Source organism: Anser brachyrhynchus (genome assembly GCF_964034855.1).
Source record: "Anser brachyrhynchus genome assembly, chromosome: 5".
NCBI lineage: Eukaryota > Metazoa > Chordata > Aves > Anseriformes > Anatidae > Anser > Anser brachyrhynchus.
The window spans coordinates 17968144-17986338 of NC_137699.1; the positions used below are offsets into that span (position 1 = coordinate 17968144).

Sequence of the window (18195 nt, forward strand, 5' to 3'; positions counted from 1 at the left end):
TCTGTCTTTAAAAGTGAAAGATTGCTTCATCTTTTCCAGATGGAGGAAACTAAACTTCATTTTTATCACAACCTGCAATCTATCCTTCCTCTCTATTTTTGGCTTTTAAAAAATTTCCATTTCACCCTCTTGCTTGGGTATACATCTTTCTGGCTCAAGACAACAGATCCTGTCCTACTTACTCATCAGTTATGCTTTGTAGCTAGTGGCTTAATTCCTCAATGTTATAAGAAACTTTGTCCATGATCAGACAACAGACTTTGATCCTAATTCTTACTTCACTCCAGATTCCTTAACTGATTAGTTGATGTTAGTAAAGTGAATGTGATAAAGATGGTGGAAAATATTTTGTATTTGCAATATTCCTGCTTGGTAAGAAGGATCTAGAATGCATAAAGTCCCTCATTAGAGTGCAGAGAACTGAGCCATTTTCAATGGTGATAGACTCTGATGGCACCAGAATAGGGCTTTAATGAAATACTCTCACAGGTCAGAATTCACAAAGACTCACTCAGGTTTGTTGCTGGATAGGAATACATTTCCCTGACCCTGCAGGAGTCACATCACCAAAACAGTAAAGTGATTGATTTGCAACTAATAACATTATAATTATACTTTCATGATGGAAAACCTGAAGTTATAAATAATCAGGAAGAAAAAAAAATCCTACTCTTAGGTCTGTTTCAGGTTCTGAAAGAGGGAAGTTTCTCAATCACTAAGCAGCTAACCCCAAGGTCCTCCCTATTTAGGAGATACTACCAGCTTAATCTTTTTGCCAATAAGTAATGATATGGTTCTAATCTTGTCTCAGTTTCAAAAGTTCCAACATACTTGCTTTATTTTGTTTGCAACAAGTACATATATTTGTCTGCATACTACAGGAAATGATAGATACAAAACGTATTGGGGAGTCAAGGTCAAGACACTTCAGAGTATTGGTACTATAAAAATTTTCCTTGAAATCTAGGAAAAATCTTGTCACAGCATGATGGGGTTAACCCTACTTCCTCTGTCTGCAAGATCAGAATTCAGAGCAAGTAAGCAGTGAAATCTCAACAGTCAGGTAATCACATTTATCTGTATCTGTCAGCTGCTGAGGGATAACTACTGAATGCCTTATTTAATTAATTCCTTATGTTCTGAGAATACTCCAGTTATTAGCGTACAAGATCATATTGATTCTGATTAAATTTTGGAAATGATAGTTAGCGCCTTCAACAGCAATCTCCATATGTCATCCCTGACCATGGTCCCAGTACATTTAATGTAATGGTGTGGGCACACACATTAACACTGTGCGTGGCCTGTGGTAGAGAGAGCCTTGAATTGGCATTGAAGGTACTACCTCTGAAACCAGAAGTGACAAAAGTGTGTTGTTGCAGTGCTAATTAGCCTGAGTGCAGCACCATGCTGGTATGGCTGCATTTCTTCCAGGATTCAAGCTCATGTCTCTGCACGGTGCCACGCTGCATCATTTAGGCATGCCAGATTGCCCAGTGCTAGCTCAGGTGCTTCTAATGCGGTATTGTGTCAGCCACCTTGGGAGTCATTCTCTCTGTGTCCTAGACATGTCCTCAGACTACATTATAAGAAGGTAAAGGATGAAGGACACACAGAAAATGCAGATGAAAAGGAAAGGAATAGGAGCATTCAGTGTGAGTAGAACTGGACATGGGTAGGATGAATGGAAGCATCAGCACATTAAACAGGGTTTCCAAAGAGAGTGGCATCAAGCCCATAAGGATATCACAGGGATTCAGGAAATCCTAAATATTTGCCCTGATCTTTACATACAAAACCTGTGAATTTTACAACTTAATTTTTCTGAATTTGGATAAACTCAATTTCTGAACTAAATAATGAGATTTAGTCTTTCAGGGAGCATAAAAATTCCAACTTTTTATTTCTGAGCAAGAACACCAGGAAAGAAATGCGAAGTAATCATGAGCAAAATTGCTTTAAAGCTTTCTGTTGAGACACTGTTAAAATTGGAGTATGTCGTTGACAAGACTGAATTATTTTCCCAGTCCGTTGTCCTTTTGTGTTATTTTTGTGATATACTATCCTGTTGTACCAAGACTAGCCATTTGATGGAGTAAGTAGAGGCTGTATCAGATTGTAGCTGCTCTTCCTCACTTAGAAAACATTAAGGACTAATTAGTGGCATATTTTGCCAGCTTTATTTATTTATTCTTAAACTGCTGCCTCTGAACACCACAGTTTTCACTGTCCCCATGCCTATTAGCTGAGTCGGTTATAGTAGATCCATACATTGTCTAATGCACACCTACATTTTTCTCTATTTCTCTGGACAAAATTCAGCTTCTTTGCTAAGAAATGTATTCTTAATGATAAAGATATAGTATGTATGTGTGTGAACTATACATTGTTAGCAATTGATCACTTAACTATTTCAGACTACATATATTTACAATGTCTAAAAATATCTTTAATTTCAGAAGCTCTCAGGAACTTTGGTTATGGATCAGGAATTCCTTGTGTCCTGTCAGGAAGACTGACAAACATGCAGTAATGAAATCCACTGGCAGAAATTATTCTGCCTCAGATTTAGCCAATCACATCAGTGCTGCCTATGCTGGATTTGGGGTGCATATTAGTGCGAGAGAGTAACACACATTAAGGCTACTTTTTACAGCAAGTTTCCTAGAACTGAACCTTTCCTGTTAACATGGTCAAACCTCAGGATCTTAATCAGGTCTTTCATGTCTGTCTTCTAGTTTAAATGAAAAACCTGGAAATCAATAAATAGAGTATTAAGATATTCTGCAATTGTACCACTAGCATTGCCAGAATGACTTGTCAATGTCAGTAACTGGGACAAAACTGATTTAGGTCAAGCTATTTGGAGAGAAATATGTTGTTATGCTGCTGTAATAGGGGCAATTTAAGCAAAGAGCTAAGAGGCTGCGATAAAAGAGATGGTGTGCAAGGAGAATCAATTGCTACCTTAAAGTCATCTAAAAGTCACACATCTGACTTGTGTGTGTACCTCTCTCTCACAGTTCTGTTTACATGTGAGTGTATCACGCTGCAAAGCCATGTGAGCAACATGTCATTAAAGAAATTGTTATTGCTAGCTATGAAATGAAACCAGTAACTACTAGTGGGATTCCTTGATGTATGCTTGGCAAAAAGCAAAGTTCTTTTTCCCAGATACCTCTCTAGCATGTAAAATTCGAGCTAGTAGATTAAAGTATTAAAAGCTTTCTGGTGTGGCTGGCTGCTGGCATGGAACAATGCACTATCATACAGTTAAAGTTAGCCTCCAAAGCAAGGAAGCCTCATTGTCCATCCTGCCTCTTGGAAATGATCCATGGCCCATGCTGATTCCCAAATCCTTCAGGGGGTCTGGCTAGGAGTGCCCTTGCTGGTGCTGGCCAAGCAGGATTTAGCAGCCCAGCAGGGAGTTCAGCACTCAGGAAGGTGGTCAGGTTGTGGTGCATAACCTGCCATCTGTATTGCTGTCAGGAGTGAGCATTTGTCTGGCCTTTCACTGTTGATGATGATTTAGGATTAAACTTTGGCACGTCAAGTGTTCACAGGAATCATCCCAACATCGTGCGTACAGTTATGTCTCCTTTGGAGTGGGATGCAGCTTGCTGAGTACTTAAGGAATCTGAGCTCCTGAGTCTCACTGAAGGTGTCCAGCTCACTTTCGAGAGTAATATACAAATTACCTAGGCATCAAGCTTTTAATGATTATAACTTTGTGGGAAATAAAATACTTTTGTTTTTATTGATTCCACAATGCCTTTAAGTTCTAAACCGTTGCAGAAGAACTTGGTTGACATTTAAAGTCTGTTTGACAATACTTAGTTACGAAGCAATTGAACTGAAATCGTAAGAGGTTTACATATATTTGGTGTTTAAATGCAAGCTTCTCATCCTTACTTCCAGAAGTACTAAGCAAGTCTGCCCTTCAGTGTAAGGCAGCAGCATCCCTTTCTGTTCTGTCTTTGTTGTATGTACTTTCTAAGCTTCTTTTCTGATCTGTCCTTGTTTGTTTTTAGACTTAATTCGTATTCCAAAAGATTTAATATAGCACCAAGCTTATCTGGTTTTTGCTATCTGTGAATGTTTTGAGTTTATTGTTTTTTTTTGTTGTTGCTTGTTTGTTTGTTTTTAATTTAATGCATGGAAATAAAAGCGGCAGGATAACAAGTCTGCAAAATTACTGCTGCTATGGGTGTGTCTGCTGTTTTCTGATAGAAAAACTGTTGTTATTTTCACTCGTGTTTCATTTGTCTCCCTCTCCGCAACGTCTGTGCTGTTCTGTGGCATGCTTATTTCAATGATATGCTTTTTGATGAGTTGCTACATTTTTATATGATCTTACAGCTATTCAGTGTGTTCCTAAAATGTCAGTGCATAACAGCACTGATTCATCCAATACATTGCACAGCCAGCTTCTGTTTGTGAAGCAGGCAATTTTGTTGCTAACTTTAGGTGTTGAAAGAAAGAGGAGGGCAGGTTTATATTCCTTTTGGACACCCAGGAGGAAAAAAGCATTTCTAAAGAAGTGTTTCCAGCTTGTTTTGATACAGAATTTGACCGTGTTGCTGCGGAGCAAATGTTTCCAAAGGACAGGCTGCATCATCTTAACTGCCACTGCAGGCACCTATAGACTTGGAGCAATGCATAAGGCAAAAGCATTGCTCAACTGGTTTTGCCTTTTGCTTGCAAGGATACTGCCTCAGGACTAGCATTCTGTGTAGGCTAGGTGGAGCTGCTTTAAAGGCCAGAAAATTTCCTCGTGCTCTATGAGTCATCAGATCAGTAAAAATAGATTTTTACTTCCAACTATTTACAAATAAAATCAAACTTAATGAAAGGTTTGATGGTGATTCTTATCCACTATGACAAAATGCTATGAGGAGTCTGCTGTTGTACTTCTAAGATGGTTGTTCACAAACCAGAATAAATCATTCCTTCTTAACAGAGAAGCTGTTTGCATGAAATGGTAAAAATGTCATTCTGCATGCATAGTGAGTAAATTAGGACATTGCTGCTTTGAAGTGGTAGCAGAAAGACTCATAATGAATTAACAAAGTTGCTCCTATAAACAAGTTTGTTTTCTTTAAAGAGAACAGAAAAGTTGCCTTCTGTTGGTTTTGAGTTTTTGTTCAGTTGATGTTTGTAGCACTATGTGTTTGTACCTAGTAGCTGTGATACATTATAATTACAGATAGACATTCTGATACTCTTGTACAAAGTAGGATGAGCAGGATTTTTATTGTTGTCTTTGTGAATACACCTAGTGAATTCTGTCAATCCTATGCAAAAGTAGATTCTAGGGGATTGTCCATTATTATTTTTTATAATATGTTGTGCTTCCTAATCAAATATGTTAGAGTTTTTCACCACCATCAACTGAGCCTTAGTGTATGATGACTGATTATGTATGTTACAGTGAATTAGTTATTTTCTGCTTTTCAAGGCTGTTGAACAGAAGCACAGACTTAAAGGCCACAAAGTGAATCTTAAGCAGAATTGGGGTTGTAGTGCAATTCTGATGCAAACCCCCATTTCTGCATTAAGTAATCTCATAAATTCATTCCTATGGAATAAACTTTTACTTAGATGAAGGAAAATCCAAACTGAACAAAGGTACAGATATTGTAATATATATACACACACAGATAAGACCATGAACCTAAACTTCTTTGCAGTACAAGTATTTGTCAATCTAAATTCCTTTATTTAGTATTATTATTCCTAAAAGTTTTTAGGGCAGGTTAACTTTAGATTTAGTAGTGGGCAGCCTGCTAGACCAAAGGCTGGTACTTGATGTTGGTACAAGAAGAGATTGCCTAGACTGCTCTTTCCCCAACTATTTAGACCCAAGGATTTTATTTATTTATTTATTTATTTATTTTTCTTCCAGACCTGAACCCTGCAAATTACTTGGTTAATTTGCATCTGTTACTACAGTTTAAATAGCTCAGGCAGTTAGGACTGAGGTCCAGAGGCATAAGCTGTTTACCATTTCTTGACTCAGTATTGCTATTGAAGTCAGTGAGCATTTGGATAAAGGTAATTAAATCAGGACTTTGTTTATTAAAAGGATGCCTTTCTGTAGTGTAGGTCAGCTGCGTGACTTGACTGAGCAAACAACAGTCAAATGATGCAATGCTATTGGAACAACAAATGGTGCAAAACTTGGGCCTGCCCATGGGTTTAGTGGGTCTGAATTAAAAAGCCTGTCCTTATAGATAGTGACATATTAGTAAGTATTAAAATGCCAAACCATGCTCCTTTGCAACATTAATCACTGAAGACAGATTTCAAGTAAAATGCACTTGATAAGGTGCTGTCTGTGTATCGTTACTACAAGGCACTGTCTATGCCTCTAATCAAGCCAGAGCTGCTTGTATTGTTTCTAGACACAGTTCTCCTCTTCGTGGTCTTTCATAAACACAGTCAGCATATTCACGCTTGAATAAGGAATATTGGCTTACATTTGTTTCCTTATTTAAAGCTCTTTTCTGTCACTTTTATTTCTTTGCAGCGTGTATCTGTAAAGCACATAGTAATTGTCGACAGGTCTCAGTCTAAGACATAAATGTTTTACTGTGTATTTGTATAGCAAATGCCATCATATACATCCTAACTACTCTGTGAGTTTTAGCAACATCAGACATGGCCTACAAAAAGACTTGCAAGCAATTCTGACTTTAAGGCAGAGTGCGTTGAAAAAATGTAAGAAAGAATTACCTCCGTATGCTGTAAGATCAGACTTTCCTACATAAAGAGAAATACACGAGCAATACATTTTTTATTCTTCCCAGTGCAGATGCATTTTCTGGAAAGTGACTATATGTGGGAGGAGGAAACATAGATTATCTGCACTTGATGACAACACATTCTGTCAATATATCTGTGTAATCTCTGTCAATATATCTGTGTAATCTCTGTAAAGGCTTTAGCTGAAAATCTTTGGAACATACAGAACCGATCAGTTTACGGTCCATGTATAATGTTTAACTTTAAATTGTGTTGCTTGACTAATGTATGCTTCCCTAATGAAAAGAAATATTAGACTGCATTATTAATACTCATGAAGAGATCTATATTTTGATACCTAATTTAGAATTCTCTGCCTAATGGCCTTTAATGTAGGTATGCAGAGTTTTAAAAATAGAAATGCTCAGCCTGCTATCTTCTAGCTATTGTAAATACTTATCAAGTGGTTCATTCAGAATTCAGATAAAGACCCATTGTCTTCTCAGTGCTTGCATAATTCCACCATGCTGCTGATTTTAAAAAGTATGTATTTTTAGGGTTGAATATTACCTCCTGTTTTTATAAGGTGTTAAGTTGGGAATTGTTTACTTGGGGTCTGAAGCATTTAGTCACTTCACAGGCAAGAGTGAGGCAGCTGAGTACTGTTCTCAGGGCATAACTTCACAGGTGATCAAAGCAGTAATGCTGGCTTCAGCTTCCTCTGATCTTCATTGCTGTCCCCACATGCCCTCCCAGCTGCACAGGTAAAGCTGCTTGTGAAGCTGCTCAGCAAATAGCTCTAGGAATAAGCCTGGCTTAGAAGCACAGCCTGTCCCAAGTGGATCCTGTTCTTCATGAGGCCCTGCAAAGAGTTGTCCCAGAGGAGCTGAGGGGTGCAACAGGGAGTATGCTAGCACAGCACCACCACAAGATGCTTGGGCATGGCTTGTCAACTGAACAGACCACCGCTCCTCCCTCTGTACTGGGCGGTCAGATCAGAAGGATAATTTGGGAACCCATGCAGTGTTAACCATTTCACTTGAATGATCCAAATTGAAATTATAATTTATGATTTTTTTTTTCCTCTGAAGTCAGGATATGGGAAGGGCCTCACAAAACATTAGCGACTGACTCTGCTGATGTGAGCAGCAACTGGTATGGGGGTGGGTGGTCAGCTGGAGAATGCAGAGAGGCAACAGTTTGTTAAACTTACTATTCCACTGCAGAACCACAGCCTGAATGTGCAGCTAGGGTTGTATTTCTTTTCTTTACATGGAAAAGCAGTTGCTCTTGACCTCAAAACAAACCCCAGCAAAGGTGGATGATAATAGATATGTCAGAGAAACGAGGTGAAAGCAGCTTCTGGTTGCAATGGTTAAGCAGTTTCAGATTTTCATGCATGATTTCATCTGTGAAAGGCTGATATGCTGGAGATGTATCATTAGTATATGGGTGACCTCTAGTTTGCTGTTTTTGGTACTCAGAGGTCAGCTGGCTGTGTACCATAATTTATAAGCTATAATATCAGCTAGAAAGAAACTAAAAGTAAGGTATCTGTTTATGAAAGATACTCTGTTGCACTTTAAACTTAATTTTAATTTTACTGAATTCTCAATTGGAACATATTTTCAAAAAGCATGGGAATTTGCACAAATAATACTTATCAGCTTATCTTCATGCAGTTTATTTTAAGAAAAACAGAAGCAAATATAGCAGAAAGTGGACAAACTATCAGGTAGTAATGAAACTCAGGTATACAAAACAAATACATGCTGAAAGGACCAGAAGAATAACAAATAAATAGAGTACCAACAAAACTAGGGCAAGGGGTCAGTGCTTGCCAAATTCAACTTCTGTGGTTAAGTTAGGCCACCATCATCCTAAGGATCACTGCGAGCCAGATGGATGAAATATTTGGCTTTGGCATTCTCCTGGGTTGTCAGGTCAGCGGGGAAGGAAGAGGGGAAAGGTTTAGTAGAAAAAGGTGACATTTTAAATTGTGCCCAGACTTTCTTTCTAGCTATGGACCTCTAAATCTTGTTTCCAGGTGCAAACCTCCTGTCTAATAACCATTCTGGGTGTGAGGAAATTGAGAAGTGGTCAGAGACCTGCCCAGGCAAAGACTGGACTTCTTTTGTTCATCTTGGATGTTCCCAGACCCTTAAATACTCAATGAATATAAGTCGCATTCTTTTAAATAGGTTAAAATATCTGGTATAGGTCACAATCTCATACTGCCCTGTATCAGTATATAGCTATTAGGCATATTACTATTCCGAAGATTCCTCAGAAATTGAAACCTTTTCAGGTTTGTGTAGGAGAGTGCCAAACAGATGTGCAGAATTCACTTGATTTTTTCCTAAGAGTAGTTATCACATGGAAAAACTGCCACCTCTCACACCTGAAAGACATTGGACAAATTCATCCTATGTGTAATTTAATTGATTGCAGTACACTGCAGTTCAATCAGATGCAATAAAGTTAATTGAACCTCTCCTAAGAAATGTGACTTAAGCCAAATGATTCAAAATAGTAACAGGTACTGATTAATGGAGACAATTATTTTTAATAGGACTGGGTCCAAGTAATTGAGCAATGCTTAAATGTTCTGTATAATGTAGTCTCATGAGGACAGTAGTTACTTACTTTCAACAGCTTTTGGTTCAAGTATAGGTACTAAAAATGCAAAATTTTAGATTAAAATACTAGTTTTACATGGCTCCATCTGTCAAACCATGGCATGGGTAAGAGAGAAACAGCACCCATCAACTCTTCTGCTTTTCTTATAGTGTATTCATTTAGCTCTGACCCCAGACATAACCAGTGAGTTCTGCACAGAAACAATACTGTTGTTTTCTGTTTCTTGGCAATATTTTTAATGGGACAAAATCAGATGCTGTTGAGTAACCATTTTGATATATTTTTGCATTACTTAATTTTTCTGCTAAGGCTGGATCATTAACAAAGTAAGCTGGGGATAAGAGAAGTTCTATTAAAATACTCAGCTGTGTTTCCTTGTTATGCTGTATTTGTTTGTATATGTATGTACATGGTCAGTTGAGCAAAATTATCAGCACTTCAAAAAAAAGGTCCGTGCTTTTACAGTTTTTAAGCAACTTTAGGATGAAATATTTTGTTGCTGATCTTAAAGTCACAAGCACTGGCCATGTACCAGTAGCTCTCTCATACTCACAAATGTTTATGCTCCAGGTCAGTGTCAGTGAGGAGGGGAGTGGTGCAGACCTTCTCCACTTGCAGCTAGCAGATTATTAGAAGAAAATCATTTTTCTTCAGGAGGCCAGACATGGACATGGGTGCAATGTAGGTTAGGTGAAAAAACCAGGTGAAGTCAAGTCCATCTTTATAAGCCAGTTTGTCTGGTAAGGCACACTTTGGAAAAAAAAAAAATAGTGCTTGGCGGCTGTTTTGCTCCATCTATGTTTTAGACTCTTTGTTAGACTGGATTGTTAAAATTCTTGTTCAGCCAAGGCAGGAAATTTCCCTCACTTGGTCTGTTTGTAGAAGGCATGGAGAGCAGCGGGTTATTTAGGCTACTGGCACTCCAAATAAGGGGAGAAAAAAAAAAAAGAAAAAGAAAAAATAATGAATATAAACTAGTCACATGTGGACCTAGGATGAGATCAGAAAAAAAAAAGGTCCTTGGCAGAGGTTTTGGGCCTAACAGGAACAACAACAGGGGCAAGAAATTTGAGTACTTCCAAGATGGAGCTTGGTTAAATGTTAAGAAATAAATTTTGTGATGCAGTTGCCATGACAACAAAGGAGTCTGGAGTTTACGATCTGAGATGTCTCCTCATTCCCATGCTTCTAGCGGAAATAGATATTCCCAAGCGCAGCTGAAGATTTGCAGAACTGGTACTACGCTAGGGTACGGTGAAGCGCAGGCTCAAGCTTTCCTCAGCAGCGTGGCTCAGCAATCTCTAGGCAGAGCCCAGATTCCTGCAGCAGTTCAGGAGACAACGCTTTTACCTGCTGCTCAGCCTATTGCAGGAAGGGTCTGGCGCCTGGCTGGAGCAGCCCTGGGGACCCAGGGTCTCACCGGGGGATTGTGCTTCGGTCTGCTCCCCTTCCTGCGGGTGGGCACCAGCAGGCTGGACAACTTCCTTTGCCATGGGAGCTGGAGGAGGAAAGTCATAATATTCCCCTACTTGCATCTTAAGGCTGTGGTGACAGGAAGAAGTATAAAACCTCAAGACATAGTATCTCCACAGGGTGTTTTCCTTTAGACGTCATATATCTCGTTTGTTTACCACAGTATTTGAGCATATGCAAAGAAACTTTTACTGTAGTATTGCTACTAGCGGTTTTGGTACTTTTCCTGCAGTGCGTATGTACTTCTTTTTCTGCAAGGCTGTACTTTGTGGTATGTTTTCTTTTGAGCAAATCGCATAGACTCACAGAACTGTTGGGGTTGGAAGGCACCTCTGGAGGCCACCTGGCCCAATTCCCTGCTCAAAGCAGGTTCGACTATGGCAGGTTGCCCGGGACCATGCCCAGCTGGGCTCTGAGTACATCCAAGGATGGAAACTGCACAGCCTTTCTGAGCAACCTCTTGCCCTATTCAACCACACTCACATTAAAAAACATTTTTTTCTTACGTTTCACTGGACTTTCCTGTATTTCAGTTTTGGCCCATTGCTCTTGTCCTATTACTGAATACGACTGAGAAGAACCTGGCTCCGTCTTCTTTACACCCTCCCTTGCATTACAGCCATCAGTCCAGGGAAATCTATAAGCAAGTGGATTGTTATTAAAAATCTACTTATGCAGAATTTCAGCTAGATTTCCACAAGCTTGTATTCTTGGCTCTGTAAAGGTGTTGTTGTTGTTGTTAGTGTCTTTTATGAGGCACTAAAAAAGGGTGCATAAAATCTCTGAAGCATCTTTTGCACTAAATTAGATTAGAGAGGATATGATCAAAACCTGGTAACAATCAAACAAGTTTGTGCTGGAGATCAGAATGTCAGCTAACATCCTTTTTGTATTAGGTATTTTTTAGGGATATTCCAGAGACTGTTCCACACCAGTTTCAGGACTAGTTCAAATAAATTTATATGAACCTTTTTGACTTGCCTCTTCATTTGGGTCTCCAAATTTTACCAGCAAATTTATCCAGTCATTCCTTTCCTGTAATACTCAGGGAAAAGTATGCTGCCTACAGAATTTATTAAAATTTGCTTTGTGCAGAAGCCTTTCAAGGTGGACTGTCTACCTGAGTGCTTTTCATGTACTTGGTGATGATGCAGGATTACAATACAGAAAACAGAAGTAAGCACTGTTTAAAGTATTAACCATTCAGAATAAATTTATAGCTTTCAACATGAAGCAAATAAGCTTTTTTTTTGACACTGAACACACTTGTAGAGTGCAAATTCAGGAGATGGTCTGAGTTTGGGCCAAATACGGCTTTGGCCCATCACAAAGAGATTAAGACCAGCACAGCCATAAGCACCAAGACCAGTTGCTGGCTTTCAGTAAATAAAACAGCCTTGTAACCGACTCCTGGATTAGCACTGCAGATATAAATAACAAATGAATAACTTCCCAAAGATTGTCTAGGTCACTGTGTCTTTCTTTGTGCCACATTTTGGTCTACAGAACAAGAATGCTTCACAGATGGTAAATTCATGCTGGGTTGTGACATGCTCAGATAGAGTCACATGCACAATGGTGCACATGCAAAAGTATCATTTGAGCCTACCGAATTACCTGTATGCTGTTTATTTTGCTGGTACCAATTGTAATGGGGTTAGCATGTGTTAAATGTTTACAGAAGTGGTGGATTTTTAAAGATTGTGTGGGCTGGGGCCTGTAGCTATGTATAACAGGGGGTTTTGTTTTGTTGTTTCTTTGTTTTTGTTGGTTTTGTTTTGTTTTGTTCTGTTTTCCAAGTAGTTCAATGGATGGGAAGAGCTTCTGAGAAGTTTATTTTGATAGAATGTGCATTCACAACTGCAAGGTGAATTTATTCACCGTTGCACCTGTGCAGCAGTCATTGTGAGCAAAATGACAAGGTTTTATCTCTTTACTTACTGGTGGAAATGACTGACTACATTTTCCACTGAGACAATGTTTTGATAATGGAAAGATTAGGATGCTACATGATGTGTTGAAGAAATTAGGATTTTTTTTATTATTATTATTAATAGAACAGGATCTGTAAAGGTCTCTTTTTCTGGTAGTGTTTTTTTCTTTTGCACCTTCCTACGGGAAGGCTGCGCTGGTGAATATGTTCCAGCTCATACATCTGCTATCCTACCATGTGCAGGTTATTTTATTTTATTTTATTTTATTTTATTTTATTTTATTTTATTTTATTTTATTTTATTTTTCCAACCCTTCTCAAGGTTATGCATTTCCGAAAAAATGCTTTTATGCAGCTTGTACCAATATCCATAAAATCTACCCCAGCATCTCCCGGACATGAACCATCCAGTGTTCTGTTCCAAAAAATCCACATTTTTAAATAACAGTATTCTTCTTTCCTGCCCTAAATCTGCTCATATAAGTATACAAGATACATGTATTTACATAGCAAAGAGTCTGTTTACAATCAAATATTGGCCAAAAAAGGGAGCAGCCAACCAACAGTAGCTCTTGTGTGGAGTGAGTACTCTGAAGAATAATATGGTGTTTCGTTTTCTTTAAGACATGGAAGTGAACATTTTGGGACGTACGCGCCCGTGTGTGTGAAAGGTTAATCTTAAGAAAAATCTCGAACAGATTTCAGGGTAATTCTTTCTCTAATCTTGCTTCTAAAGTAAATACAGCCTGCCCTGTGGGCAGTATAGTGATCAGTTAGAGACGTGTGAATGCAATTATATTTGAAACAAGTAGTTTACAATTTTCTATACCTCTTACCAGTTTCTGTCTGGCTACACTGACTTGCATGCACCTGTAGTGCTCTCTCTTACTGTTTCATATGTAAACTCTTTGTTTCCTTTGAGATTACCTAGAATGTCTTTGTAAAGATAGACTGGGAGAGAAGATCCCTGTTTCCTCTCCTTTGTGCTGGGAGCAGTCGTCTCACTTTAACTCCTGATTCTGTTTTCTGCTTTGCTCCTGGCTTCATGCCATCTGCTCTGGTGCCCTTTTCAGCTTCAGTACATCTCTTGAAGTCACCTGTCAAATGACTTTACTGACTTCCATTCAGACTCACTGTAAACCAATTTCTAGCATATCCTTATCCTTTTCAGAACTTCTTCCATTTCATAAACTGTTGTCATTCCTAGTCCTGCGTGCTTGTGTTCGATGGTATCAGGTTTATAAGATTGCCTCAACAGGAACATCTTTTTCTTTGTAAAGTTCAGAATAAATTTATTGATGTCATGGGTGTTCATATATTATCTTTTCCGTGGGGGGTTCTTTCATGTAGGGAATATTTCACACAGAAAAAAATTGATTACCGGATTGATATTTTGCCCTTGGAGACAACTTCATTATGTATTCTTAAATAAAATTTTATGATTCTTACTTTTTTTGTGTGTGTGTGTGTGTTTGTGTGTTTTAGATGTTCCTATGTACATATGCTCCATAAGGTCAGGTCAGAGTGGCAGACCTGGATATTAAACATATGAGATTTGTGATGGTCAGTGCTCTTTGTCCCTGATTTACTCCACGTTTTTGAATTATCTCTTGAGAGAAAACCCAAGTTGGGGAGAGAACTCTTAATTGGTGGTGTTCCAAGCTCTTCATGCAAGAGGAACATCGTTGTTGATCCAAGTCTCTGTTTTGGAGCTTTAAGCAAGTGTGAGCCCCAGCTGTGAAGCACTTTGAATGCAAGCCCCAGAGCACTGCACTGTTGCGGGTTCTTCGAGAGGGTGCTGAAGGGGGAAGAAACCTGTCTGCTGTGGTGGCAGTAGTGGGGATTGGAGACAAGACACAGCACACTGCTTTTAATCTTGGAGAACTGAATGTCTCATGTTCAAGTATATTGCATTACTATAGAAACCCATGAAATGACAAGTGTGTGAATAACTGGTTCCACCATCCAGTGGAAAGGAATGAAATCTCATAACTATGCGGAGGTGATGGCAAGTGTTATTTTCTGTCTTGTATGAAAATGTAGTGCCTTAAATGTATCCAGAAGTACCTGGATTAGCCAGCTGTGCGTACCTCCAATTACAGCTGCAAGCTGCTCCACCCATATCTTCTCAAATACTGATCACCAACATGAGCATCACTTTGCTTGCATTTCATCTGTGTTACCCATTGTAAGCTGTCAGCTAACTAGTAGTAGTGCATCACTTGGGGCAAAGGCTAGGTAGAAATCTCTCTCACCTGCTGTTGCTGCCTGTTCAGCTTCATCTAATCTTTCTCACTGAGTGGTTTACACAGGGTTAAGTTACATGGGGCACCTGAAAACAGTGTTATAATTCATGTGGCTGATGGTATTTAAGTACATTGAAATACAATGTATTCATAGAATCATAGGATATCTGGAGTTGGAAGGGACCCATAAGGATCACACCAAGTCCAACTCCTGGCACCGCACAGGTCTACCCAAAAGTTTAGACCATGTGACTAAGCGCACAGTCCAATCGCTTCTTAAATTCAGACAGGCTTGGTGCAGTGACTGCTTCACTGGGGAGCCTGTTCCAGTGTGCGACCACCCTCTCGGTGAAGAACCTCTTCCTGATGTCCAGCCTAAACTTCCCCTGCCTCAGCTTAACACCGTTCCCGCGGGTCCTATCAGTGGTGTTTACGGAGAATAGGTCACCTGCCTCTCCACTCCCCCTCACGAGGAAGTTGCAGGCTGCGATGAGATTCCCCCCTCAGCCTCCTCTTCTCCAGGCTGAACAGGCCCAGTGACCTCAGCCACTCCTCAAATGTCTTCCCCTCTAGGCCCTTCACCATCTTTGTTGCTCTCCTCTGGACACTTTCCAACAGTTTAATGTCCTTTTTTTTTTTTGATGTCCATACAGGATTCCACACAACTAGGAAATTATTTTATCTGGAAAAAATATCTGCTATGATTTTTTCTCATTTGTGTCTCCATCTTGCTCTGAAGTCGTAATTTTCCCATCTTGTAGCACTGTACTGGTCTTCAAAACTGATGTACATTGATTATACAAGGTGGAAAAGGTACTGAGGCATAGAAGTAAAATATCATGATATTCATAGAAGTGTTCTTCCTTTTAACCATTGCAAGAATACTTCATACATATCCCAGGGGGAAAAAAAAAAAAAAAAAAAAGTTTAGCTTGAGCAGCTTGAGAGCTCAGGCTTCTGGTTTAGGTTATTTTTTAACGACATAGCATCTATGAGATCATATTATTTCATTAATTATTTCTCAAATTGCTCAAATTAACTTCCAGCCTACTGACCAGTTTTAACCATATGACAACAGAGTGTGAATTTCAAGAATATTATGTCCTGAGGCCTCCTTTATGAAGGCTGGGGAAAGACAGTTCTGTGAGGAAAAAAAAAAAAAAAAAAGTTTTGGGGAGGAGGTGAAGGAAAAGAAGAACTTTAGGTTTTGCAATGAAAAATCACCAAGAATATGCTGAAAGATTGGGTTGAAGAAGAGGGAGAAATAGAAATCTGTGCCAGCAAACTGACTTTGCTAGTTTGTTTATGGAATATCCTTCTAAACACTTTGCCACCAGAAGCAAAAATATTTTTTGTTATATTTCAAAGACTGTGATCACGTTTAATAGCAAATACCCATGTTATTATTAACTTAATTGTCACAGGTGAAATAGATACCTAAGTATTTTCTTGACTATAAAAATTTATTTGCTTCAGCTTGTTTACAAAACGTAGATGAGACGCAGTAGTCATCTCTCCACTTCCAAAGCTTGAAGGGGAAGCAGAGAGACAGTATCATCATATTATTCATACCTGAAAAAGTTTTGCTGAATAACATCAGACTGAAACTATCAAACAATCATGCAAGAACTCTGGTGTGGTACTATTTAATGTCCATTTCTACAGCCATTTAGCTTATATATAGAATACTGAGGAAGGTTAAAAGAAATAGAGAATCTGTGACTGAAATCCCAGCTCTTTAAAAGCTTTTCACAATTCTGATTTTATCATTGTTTTTTTTTTTAATCATGCTACAGTTTTACCCACTGAAGTGCTAAACATATTGAAGATGTATTGTTCTGCTGATTTCATAGTTCTTTTCTTAACAAATACTTCTGTAAACTCTTTGAGTTAAGTAATCTTCAGATCTCCTATCAATATTTTATTTTTGTAATAGCAATCTTTTTGGTACCAGTTTTTGTAACTGTGCATTTTAAATAAAACTGTTATAAACAGTCATTTAGAGGTTCTGTTTCTGATATAGTTTTTAAAAATGCTGTATATATTTTCTCTTGCTCTAAATGTTAAATATCATTGCACATAATGATGCGAACAGATGGTATGCTGCATAAGCTATTTATCGTTTTACACAGTTATCACTTTACATTAGTGAAGTGTACATGTTTGATTATTTTTTTTTTAACTTTTGATTTATTTGGAGGTTTATTTTTTTGGCAGCATTAGAGAATATATTCTAATCCTTACAGACTTTTGTCCTTAAAATTTAACTCCAGCAAAAATAGAGTTGATGCAAACTCTAGTTTTGAATTATATAAACTTTTTTTGCTGTGGAAAAAGATTACCTGGTTGAGGTTTTAATACTGGAAGGTCTTTCAGAAGCAAGTGGATAACTCTGTTTGCTAAAATGCGTTAGACAAATTAAGTGCAGATGCTGTTGGTCTGGCTAAATAGATACCATATCTTGGCATTAAGTACCAGATGCTAAGAAGGTGTAAAATACAACAAAACATCAACAGTCCTATTCACATCAATATTCTTTTATATCCTCCACTTGAAGAATAAGAAAACTTCATATTTGCCTGCTCAGCAGGTCTGGATGCTCAGCATGTGCTGCACCTATGTCATTTTATATGAAACTAAGAAAACATCTCAAAAAGCATCTCAGGCTTACAGACATAGTACACGAGTAGTGCTTTGAGACTTTTGACTGCAGCATTGTTTTGAAAATATGGCTTGCCAAGACATTTTTTTGTCATAATGCATCTTGTCTAACCCTGAAAAAGTCAAGAATATGACTTGTGTATGAAAAAAAAAATGATTTCTAGTTGGAAAGGGTCTCCTTTTCTTGATGTTCTGCTAAATGGCAACAACATTTAATGAGAAATTTTGCTCTAAACTGTAAATTCTTTCAAGTGTGAGATGCCCAGCCTGTCAGAATAAATAGAGGAGGCTAAAAATGCTTACTTTGAAAATGACTGTTCATTTTGGAAGGCACTGAGTGATCTCAGTGAAATATAACTGAGTCAGTTGAATTTTGGATAAAGATCAAATTCCCAGCATGTATTCTGGCAACATCTCTTCAATGATTCTATTCCCTAATATCGCTTATGTTCAAGTAAAACATGCAGGATTTCAGTCTTATATGCTGCTATCATTCAG

At 38.4% G+C, this 18195-nt stretch overlaps 1 protein-coding gene across 8 annotated transcripts in view; it reads left to right on the forward strand.

The window, feature by feature from the left end:
• Nucleotides 1–18195, forward strand: part of SHANK2 (SH3 and multiple ankyrin repeat domains 2) — a 354395-nt gene that overhangs the window by 291494 nt on the left and 44706 nt on the right. The window lies entirely within an intron of this gene.